Source organism: Octodon degus, unplaced genomic scaffold (genome assembly GCF_000260255.1).
Source record: "Octodon degus isolate 3935 unplaced genomic scaffold, OctDeg1.0 scaffold00103, whole genome shotgun sequence".
In the NCBI taxonomy this organism is placed as follows: Eukaryota; Metazoa; Chordata; class Mammalia; order Rodentia; family Octodontidae; genus Octodon; species Octodon degus.
The window spans coordinates 1301078-1312570 of record NW_004524679.1 but is presented as its reverse complement, the minus strand read 5'-3'; positions in this window follow the sequence as shown (position 1 = coordinate 1312570).

Genomic DNA, 11493 nt, shown 5'->3' with positions numbered 1-11493 from the left:
TATGGATTATTGTAATAGTATTATGATAGAAAATAACCTGGGGGCCTGCCCCTTAGCTCAGTTCTTTAAGTGGCTGCTTCAACAAAGTAGTCAGGCTCACGTTGCAGTGGTTCAATCCCCACAACTCAAGCCAGCCAAACCTGCCCTGAAGGCATTCAGAGAAAAAAATAAAGAAAAAAAAATAAAAATAAGGAAAATAAACTAATATGGGTAAATATATCTAGAAATTTTATTAGGGCAGGGAATCCTATGTGCACCTGTTCTGAAGGAATACAAAATATACTATAGTGCTACACATTTTCTTTCTAATTAGCAGTCTATCAAGAAAAAAATAAATTAAACAAATATGGTAAGTCATTTAAAATTGGAATCAAAATTTGTCCTGTATTGTTCTCAAATCTTCTCAATTTCTATTAAATTCTTGTCTCAGTTTATTTAGCAAGTGATTAAAATAGATTATCATATCACGGATGACAAGCTCCTGCTTGGTAAGCACAAACTAATACTCATTAGGACAGGGAAAAGATATCTTGAGTCATTTATAAATCATTTACGCTTATCAAAATTTAAACCAAATTCTTGTACAGGTAAAGAATGTACTGATTACTTTTTGTGTTTCATTACATTCATCTGCATTTTATAATTTAAAAACAATCTACATTTTCATGATGATGGGAAAAAATATTTGTGGCTGACAAAATTCAAGAAGGAAAGGGTAGATTTTTCAGGATGAGTAATTTTCCAAACTATTAATTCTATGAAAGTTGTATTCATTATTCTTTATTAGTACATGATTGTGGTACATTGCCATTATCTTTTCCTTGGGGAATTAGTGATGTACATGTCATATCTTAGTCATTTTTACTTTCACTTCTAATCCTAGGGTATTCCCCTGTCCCTAGACCCATTTGCTATCTCCAAAAAACTACTTTCTTCTTTCCCATCATTTTTGTTATTATTGAATGAAATTAAATAAGAAGGGGTGATATGAACATGGGATGATTTAAATTGCAGTTAAAAGTAAATTGATTAGTTTTGATTCTCTAGTCATTAATTATTTCTGGATATCTATTTAAGTACATTAAACTGTCCTTAATATAAATGTAAATTTAATTTATTATCTAAAATATTCCTTACTAAAATAATCCAAATCCCAGGTGTCAAATTCTTCCCAAAGAATTAAATTATGATTTTATTACAATAAATTTCCATGGTGCTGGAAAGATAGCTCAGTAGAATAAGTGCTTGCCTGGCAAGCACAAGGGCCTGAGTTCAATCTCTGGTTCTGCCAAAAAAAGCAATAAATTTTCACTTTAATAAACTTTATTAATACCATATTGCCTTAATTTTTATTCAGAATACTTTTATATGATAATTGAAATTATGTAACTCATTCGATATTAGAAATACTTCTAATTAAGTCCACATAATCAAGTTTGTATTGTATGAAAATAATGCTTTAGCTTTGAGAGGTAATTCCTGAAACAGAAAAAAAAAACTTTTATGAAGTATCTAAAGATAAATCTATTGTATTCGCTACACTATTTTCCTACATCAATGCAAAATTGCCTCTTGTTATAAATGCAATAATTTATTTATTTATTTGTTTGTTTGTTTGTTTTTGTGTGGGGGTATGATCTACATCATTCACACTGAGCTACATCCCTAATTTTGTTTTGTTTTGGGTTTTTTTTTTTTTAGATTTCTTTGTTGTGAATCTTAGCTATTGCTAATGTTAATAAATTGACTAGGTTTGCATTGAACTTTTGGTCTTTCTGCATCAACCATAGGGAGTGCAGAGGTTCCAGATGTGTGTTACCATAGCTGATTAGGACTAATTTTGCCTATAAATGTTAATATATACTTAAAATTTATTGAAGGTTCAAATATGAAAGTAATTTAGTATCTCAAACCCCACTGATCTATTCTTTCTTTTGTGTTACATTTTTTCCACCAGATGATATTAGCTGAATACTCATATATTAAGAAGGAACTAGGTTACAATGCCTACTACATGTGCCTCTAAATTAATGCCATAAGAATTCCAATAAAACTAGAATTATTTTCAGTAAAATTTCATTCATGAGAATAGTGAGAATTAGAGAAATTTAAAGACTAATTGAAGATTCAAATCCAGGAAATTCTTAAGGTTTTATGACTTCAGAGTCTATTTCATTAATCATTAACATGTGACAGTATTTTCTTTCTTAAACAAACTAATTTTATTTATTTAATTCTTGGGACCTTAATGAATTCAAATTTTTGTAATAATTGCTTCCATAATGAAATGAGAATATTTGAGAGTCAAAGCAAAATAGAACAAGATTATGCCTGAATAAGGTTCTGTAGATATCTCTCCATGGATTCAAATTGAAAATTTATTCTCACACCAAACTACCTTCACCAAAATTTAAAAAGAAAATCAGGAAATAAACTGTAGTGTCTTATTTTAGTACAACAAATTGAAAAGATATTTTACAGCATAGGAAAGAAAGAGTTTCCTCAGTCACCCCTCTCCAATCTTTGCTCATATCCAATCTCTGACCATATCAACCTGGAGAGAGAGGTCTCTTACTTGAAAGAAGGGGAGAGAATCACTTTTTGGCTCTAGACTTGAAATCTAGTGCAAGATCCACAATGGTAAAAACCCAATTCTAAAGTAAGCTAAATTACTCCTACTGCCAGATGAATACACATGCATGGAGCTGAGAGAACTATTTTAGGCTTAGAAATCTACTGCTTTCCCAACTAATCTTCAAAACATGGGATGTGGAACAAGGAGTAAAACTCTAACTTGTGGGTAACAGGGCACAAAACAAGCATAAAGATTAGCCTTAGAAATCAATGCTACAACCAGTGCAGTGAGAGAAATAACCTGGCAGAAAATGAAGGCCTCAAAATGTGGTAAGAACTCATTTACAGATATTCTAGTATTGCCAGATAATTAAGCATAGATCTGTATATTAGTGAAAAGATTATAATTTTGTTCTACATTATTCCATCTTGGAATGATCCAGAGATATGTCCCAAAACAGAGGGACAGTCAACAAAGGTCACCTGGGAGATGAGCGGGTAATTGAAGAGGGGACAAAGGACAGGAGATGCGAGAAATGGAGACAAGACAGGATTCTGATCAAGTCTCATTTATTCAGGGGAGGTGCTGGGCATATATAGTGGAGGCACAGGGAAATGACGTCGGGGGGTAAAAGGCATGAGTAACTAGGCAACCAGGCTAGGACAGGAAGTCACACCTCCTGGGAATAGCAGGAGACTTATGGGAAATAGGTGGGGTAAGAACTAGGAACCTAGCTCAGCAGAAGTAGGGGAGGAGGAAGTCAGCATCACTAATGAGGCTGATGCACCAAGAGAATGTTATAGGTCAGAGGCACTCAGGCGACCGTTAAGGGATATATGGCATGGAGTCATAATGTGGCAAATTCACAGTATTTAGAAAAAGATTCACTTGCAATAGTATTGGAGGCCTGGAGTTATTGTACCTCCCACAGAGATAAACTTGTCCATTTATTGATAATTTTCACATTTTAGCTGTTAGGCTTAGCTGTAACTCAATATCAGATTGATAGTGAAATTATTGTCTTCTTCAGTGCTATGACAGCAGACAACACATGCTGCAAGACTCCATTTGCTAGAAGTAGGCCAGAATGAATAGTAAGTATGAGACTTTTCAGTGAAATTCAGAGCTCACAACTAAAAACCCAGTACTAGATAGAAATTAGTGGTCCCTACCAACAGGCAGGTTTATACAAAAATAGCAATGCTTGGAGAATATACAAAAATCCATTCTATCAGACATCAGTTGCAATGAGCATTTCCTGAGCCATGAGCCTACTTCATAGAAGTTAGCAAAAAGCAATATAGACATTCTACCAAGTGAATGCTACTCTTGGCAGTGTATGAACTGAAGTTTTGATACCAATTTGTGTAATTAATGGACATATGTGAAAGATCTTGAAGGTGATCTATCCATGATGATTGCTCTGTGTCAGACTGACAACTGGAGATGAGAGAAGTAGGAATAAATCACCGAGAAGAAAAAGGATTTGTCAACAGACTATACATTATACGTAATCTCTTGATCTTTGCTAAACAAAGTACCTACATTGCGTTTGGGGTAAATCTGGGCTTGGATTGTTCTCTTGTACTGCAACAGTGACAAATACTAAGAGCAGACCCTGTGAATTTAGACCCAGGATGCCATCTAGTGTTCAAATGGTGTAAGTAACTAGTTTCTAATAAAACATCTTACAATTATTGTTTAGAGGGAGAAAATAAACTTTTTATTTATATTGCAGTGATATTTTCAAAATAATTTTAAACAAAGCCTGTGAATGGAAATGGGTTGCCCAAATCACATTCTGCTTTAAGAGGTAACAAATGCAGGTAAGTTTTAGAAAAAGAAACAAAGAAAGATGGGCAAAAACTTAGAAGCAAAATAGTAATTATAGTAATCTAAAAGTAGGTAACATAGAATAATATAAAATGTGAAAAGAAAACTATAGATACAGTGAATATAGTGTAATGTGAATAATAGTTATGGATACAGGTTCAGTTTTTTCACCTATCTTTAAGATTTTGGAAAACTGATATAGTTTACATAACTTGTTATGACAAATAATGTCTTGTAATCCTCTTAGTCACAAACCAAAAGGTTCCATAAAAAAGAAAAATCATATGGAAGGAATAAAACCACTAGAAATACTACAGCTGATTACTTAACCACAAAGGAAGGCTAAAAATGATGACAAAGTAATGAAATACAGCAGAATATTAAAAAAAGTTTTAAAAATAGATTATATTGTCCACTCAAAAATAAAGTTACATAATGGAAAACACAATATGCAATTTAAAAGACATTCACTTCAATAAGAATATGCATAGACTAAACTCAAATGGTGGAAAAATGTATTTAACTCAAATAACAAGCAAAAGAATCCTGAGGTAGCCTACTTAAAATTTAAGTTTAAATCCATACTAAAAAGTTAAGAGCCATTACATAATAATAGGGTCAAATCAACGAGAGAAAAAAATCAATGTGTGCACATATGCAACTAAAACTGACATATAAATATAGGAAGAAAATATTTATTAGACCTAAAATATCCATAGATCAAATACAGTAATAGTTGAGGATGTTACCACAACTCTTTTGGAAATGTATAAATGAATGAGGAAGAAAATAATTTAATAAGTATACATCACAGACAAAAAGAAGACAACATACATAGAATAGTCATTTCAACCACAACATTTCAAAATATGCATTAGATAAATTGTATGTAGCTACACAGAACAAGTCTCTCTAATTTTAAAGAAATCATATTAAGTACCTTTTTCTAGACATGCTGAAGTAGATATAAATGATTAAAAACTGTAAAACATATACAAATACACAGATGTTAAACTGCTTACAAGTAAACAATCAATTAAATGAAGAAAAAGTAAGAAACAATTTAAATTTAAAATAATTAAATGCGGGAAACTACCCACTCCCCCCCCACACCTCCTGTCCCTCTCTTGGGACAGGAGCTTTCTTTCTCTCAATGAATATATTCTGCTCATAACCTCTGTTTCTTCCTAAAATTCATTCTTTGGTTTTAGAGAACTCGAACTCATGCAGATCAGGTCCAGAGATCGTTTTTCTCTATGTCATTTGGAGGTTCCCTATATCGTTTGGAGGTCACCCGTCCAAGACCAGTTTTTCACCCTGTATCATTTTGGAGGTCCCACCAAGATCATTGGATGGAGGTATGAGTTTGCTTTTCTTTCATAATTCTGAATTGGGACTTGCTTTTATGTTTCAAATGTTAATATGTCTTTGTCCATTACTTATAATTGTTCATGCTTTGCCTCACAAAGTTTTGCTTCACATAGTAGTGTTAAAATTGCTTACAATTGCTTCTGTTTTTTTCTGTTATATTGTTGGTAAAATGTTGGTCAAAATGTTGTCGATAAATCTTAAGTTAAAATGTGGAAATGTTACAAGTTCATATTTCATTAATGGGACATTTTATGACTGTTGTGTATTCATATACATTGTGTTTGAACTGGTTGACTAGATGTACTGGTATTTCTTGCTTGATTTTAGGACACAGCATTAGAGTAATATTAAAATCCTCCTAGTGGATTATATATAAACTTCTGAAAAATGGGACCTTTTAGCCAGCTCAGACTTAGAAAATATACATGCTCATATATGGAACACAGGACTCCTTCTGCCAGTTAAATGACATTAGGTCAGCAACTAATCTTAAAGACTTGGAGAACAGGTTTCACTGGGCTAAACTGGTTGTGATACCCCTCTACGTGCTAGAGGGATTGTCAGGCCTGCTCTGTTTCAGTTTCCTTGCTCTGACTTTATTCCTAATTTTCCTAATTCTTTGTACTTTCCCTTTTTAGAGGCATGTAAAATTAGGAAAACTCTGACTATTCTGACTAAGTGAAGCCCTTAGAAAATAAGCATTTGTTAATGCCGAAGACAGGGAAGTCATTTTAGAAAAAGGACACATACCCCATCTCTGGGTCAGATGAGACAAAGAGTACTATGCCTGTCCAGGAGAACACATATAAAAGCCATGTCCTGGCTTAGTGTTCTGGGCAGGTCTCCTTCAGGAGGATAAACCTGAGACACAGTGGAGAGAACCGACTTCTGGGTGACATCAGAAGGACCTATCTTCAAAAGCAACACACCTATGGGACCAAAACCCATTTAGTGTGAGGGAAGATTCAAACTTTTTTCCTAGGTCTAGTTGTCATTTAAGTGCATAAAAGATAAGTTATAAACTTTAAAACTTTTAGTGCTAGGTAATCTTGTTCAGGCTTTTAACTATCCCTTATAGAACATGGACAAACAGTGGTTACTCTGCCAGCTAGCAAATGCTCCTAGAGCAGCTGCCACTCTTTGAAGCAGAGGACAGGTTTCCCCAGCTGTTCCTTGGTGAATCCCCATTAAAGACTATGGGCTGATGGAATGTTGACCAGAGAATCTGCTGGATTCCTTTCTGGAGACATCTCTGGTTTTGTGGGCCAAAAGAAACCAAGAATGCCTGAAGGGAAAAGGCACCAAACCCAAAGGTTCCTTAATGGAAACTGGCCCATGGCCATTGAAATATCTTCACTTACATATCGTACTTTCTCTCTCTCTCTGCTAGTAAAGTAGGGCTTCTACCTGAGCTTTTCAGTAGAACAAGTTAATGGGTCACTATTTCAGAAATAAGGCTGAGACAGTTTACAATAGTGGTTATCAGGAGAAGTTTACATCTGTGCTCTATGTGTTAACTAAGAGTAAGATTTTTGCCAACTACATTGTCTTTACCAACATGCAAAATGTGATAACTAGATGATAAATATGTTTCACCTGTGAGATTCAATGTTAAATCTTGTTTAGTTGCTAGAGATGTTTACCTAGGTGATCAGATGGAAATCAAGTGTCTGGAGATTGGTTCAGTTCATGGGGACAAATCTCTCCAGTCAATGGTTTATCTATCTCTAGAAGTGATCTTTTATGCCATAGTTAATGCTTCCTTCTGTAGACATTCAGGTCACCAGAACAATTGTAACTCACAAATAATCAATAAGAGTAAGTGAAGTACTCTTACTCCTTTAGAGTGTGCTTCATTAGGCACTGGAAAGACGTTTGATCCTTGCATGTTAAAAAGAGCCATTTAACAAGCACAAGAGTCTGAGTTCAATCCCCAGTTCCGCAAAACAAAAAAAATGATGATACTAATTTCAAGTTCATTCTTAATTTAAATAGAAAAGGACAAGGAGTTCAATAGAGATTGTTGTTTTGGTTTTTGCTACTTTAGAAACTTCTTCCATTTACTTATTCATTTTGTGTTAATATTTCCTAGCATTATGAGTGGAAGGGTTTAGGCTCTCATATTTGGTACCTTAGAATTACCACTTTGTTTTGCATGCATTCTCTTATTCAGATTGTACAGCATTTATGACATCTTTCCTCACTTTAAAAATAGAAGCACTGAATTTGGAAAAGTAAACTTATAAATGTCTCCCAGATATCATCAGTATTGCAAGTGATTGTCAAAAAATTATAACATAAGTGTACAAATAAAGATTTTGCCTGCTGAAAAAAAAGTCACTTAAATGAAATGAAGAGGAAAGTATTAACTGTGATGCTAGTGTATAACTATAAAGATGATGTAAAAAGGAAAATGGTAAAAATGTCTTATGTTCAGATTTGGTTTACATTAAGAAGGTCATTGCTATTTAAGTTTTGAAATGTAGATGTGAGCAACAGGAGAACCAGGCAGTTCAGCCTCACTCAGTGTTGGTGAAAGTAAGGCTTCCCCTATTTGCCTTTCTAGTTTAGAGGGTGTGGACTTCTAAAACAGCTATAATTCATGCCTCTACAAAGCTACACCCATTAGCTGGGTTTATGCAAGCTCCTCAAGGACAATACCTCTTAAAGAAGCAAATAGGAAATTTGGAACTTCCAGAGTTCATGTGCCTTAGATGACCCTGATAAGTACGTTGATGTCTTTTAGAGGATTTATTCAGACTTATGAACTAGATTGGAGAGATGCAATGTTAATCTTAAACCAAGCTTTTACTTCTTTGAAAAGCAGGCAGTCTTACAAGCTGCTATTACATTTGGAGAGGAATATTATATAATTATAAGGACTCAAAAGATGGCCAACCATGGGGCTGGGGAGATGGCTCAGTGGAATAAGTGCTTCCCTAGCAAGCCCAAGGGCCTGAGTTCAATCCCCATGTTCTGCAAAAAGAAAAAAAAAAGATGAACAACCAGTAGAATTACTTGTTTCCACTGGAGCCCAACCAGTCAGAGCCCTGCTGCTAATAGCCAGGCAGAAGAATGGAGAAGACATTTCTTTCAAGTGTGTATTCTTGAAGGTCTAAGAACTAGAACCAAGCCTTCAGTTATTAAATGTTAGCTATTTATGAGGAAAAAGATGAACAACCCTCTGATTTCTTTAAATGTTTAATGGAGGGACTGGTAAAGCATACTTTGTGAGATGGTAATAGAGAAACATATTACTCTTATAGATAAGTTCAGGAGCTATAAAAGAAAGCTTTTTCTCCATACCACTCATTTGATACTTTGGTAAAAACTGTTTAAGTGTCCTATAATTGGAACTGGGAGAAAACCAGGGAGAGAAAACAAAGAGATCAAAAATGGCTGCCATTATTGTGGCCTCAAAACAGACCCTAAGTCTGATTGTCTTGGCTCCAAGAAGAGCTCAACGAAGATGACATTCATCTGCTACTGCTGTCAGAAGCCAGGCCAGCATAAGAGGGACTGCCTTAAGAGGCCTGCAAGCCATGCCATGACTGCCAAGGCAGCCAGAAAAAGTGAGACTGCACTCTGAGGCAGAAGCCCCAGAGCTCAGACTCAGCTTCCCAGGTGGTCCAGTAGGACTGAAGGGCCCTGGGCCTGCCTCTTCTCTCTGGCCAGACTGTTTCCTCTACCTGCTGTCTCCAGGGAGGAGCCCTGAGTAATCATGACTATAGGAGGGAAAAGAAACCTAGCCTATTGCTGGACATTGGCACCGGTCTCTTTGTCCTTCTCCAACTCTTGCCTTTCCTTCCAGTCATTGTACCTCAATAGAAACAGACTTTAGAAGATATATTGCTTTAGCTGTAACTGAGGTAATGCAATATATTCAGGTTGTTTACTAGACGATGGTTCTGAGACTAATGTTTTACAAATGTAATATATTGTTATTCATGTGTAAGACTTAAAGTATTTCACTAGTTAAAACAGGTTCCCAAGGACAGATAACAATCTGTCAGCGTAAAAATGTTCTAAAGAAACTGGCTTACGCAGTGTCCAATAGCTTTGGGCCTATAGATAGGCCTTGTATTTGTGATGTAAAACTCAGAGCCACAGCGTTGAAAGGAAAAATCCCTTGGCAGTGCCCCTTGCTTACCATGAGGGCCATATCCAAAACACTGAGTGGGAAATTAGTTTAATATGACTAAGTGCTTTGTACTTCATGATGAGTACGTAAGCCTGGTTGATTTTTTTAAATATAACTCCAATATTTCGTGTTTATAGTTAATACATATGTGACGTCTCTTAACTAAAGCTAGAGAGACTTACAACAAACTATCAGAGTCCATGAATAAAGGGGTCTAAAAGCTAGTGAGTTACAATTGCTAGATCTCAAAAAGATTTATAAATGTACCTGTTAGCTCAAATGTTCATGCTTTGATTATATATGTTCTAATCTCAGATAATTTGTTATTTCTAGAAGATACCAAAACCCAGGTAATCATGCTGGTAAAATCTAAAACCAAAAGATTATATGTTGCTCAGTGGGCCCCAGATATCTGACACAAGCTGTAAATGTAAGAAGAGTTTTTCAGGAATGAATTGGTCTCAGTTGATGTGTTTCTAGAAAAGAAACAGAATGGAATTATAGATGGAAAATAAGAATGGGATATGAGCAGTCTACAGGAAAACTAGACAGAGAGAAGAGACATTTCAAGCAGAAATGTCTGCAGCTGCTAGAGAAGGAAAAAGAAAGTGTTTATGATGGAGTCAGAGGAAGTTTCAGATTGACGTGGTCATGTGTCTTCCCTCTCAGTCTGAGGGAACCCATGTTAACTGCCAATATGGGGAGAAATCCTGTTAAACTTTCAATAGATTGCTTATACAGATTTGTCAGTATACTGTTACCCAGTCAGTGGCCCACTTGCAAATAGGAAAATACTGTTTTCCCTATGCCCAGTAATTCATGTAATAGTAATAGGAAAGTCCAGTTTGTTTGAGACAGTGTTATAACCTGTGCAATTGATTCCAATTTTGTAGCTCTGTATGCTTCCACTGTAACTTTATTAACTGTTATAACCTGACATATGCACCGCCATCTTGTTCTGTATGCGCCATTCTAAATGCTGTAATTTTCCACTGTGCCCCATTCTCTATTTGAGAACTTGCAGTTGGGCCTTTCTCACGCTGCCCTTTTGTGCACACCTGAATCTAGTTCCGGCCCAATACCCTGTTCTTGCCCTCGTTCCCAGCTACAAACTGTACCCACCTCTGCACCTGTTATTGTTCATTAGAAACAGGTAATTTTTCAACTGTAGACTCTAGATGAACCCTTGAGGTCAGCTTTTGTGGTTTATTGGCTTAAATACTCACTTTCCTCATCCTCCCAGTGTGCACCTCAGCGTCTTGCCGGTGTGTCTGCTGCTGGGTACCAGCTAAAATAAAGCGCTTCTTTTCTTTTCAGGCCTGCCTCATTTTTGGGTTACAACAACATTACCCAATGGCCATGGAAGGTAAAAGGATTAAACTTCATATTTAAGAGATATCTGCTAATGAACCTACGAAATGTTCTGACTAGTGTTTTTATTTGGCCAATGTATGTTTAATAGTTTCTTTGCCTTTGTCTTCAGATTCAAAGCTGTAATGAAAATGCCTGGTGTCCATTGAAGGCCTTTAGATAGAACCTCTGAAGAATATATCAGACTGCCGGTCAACAACTA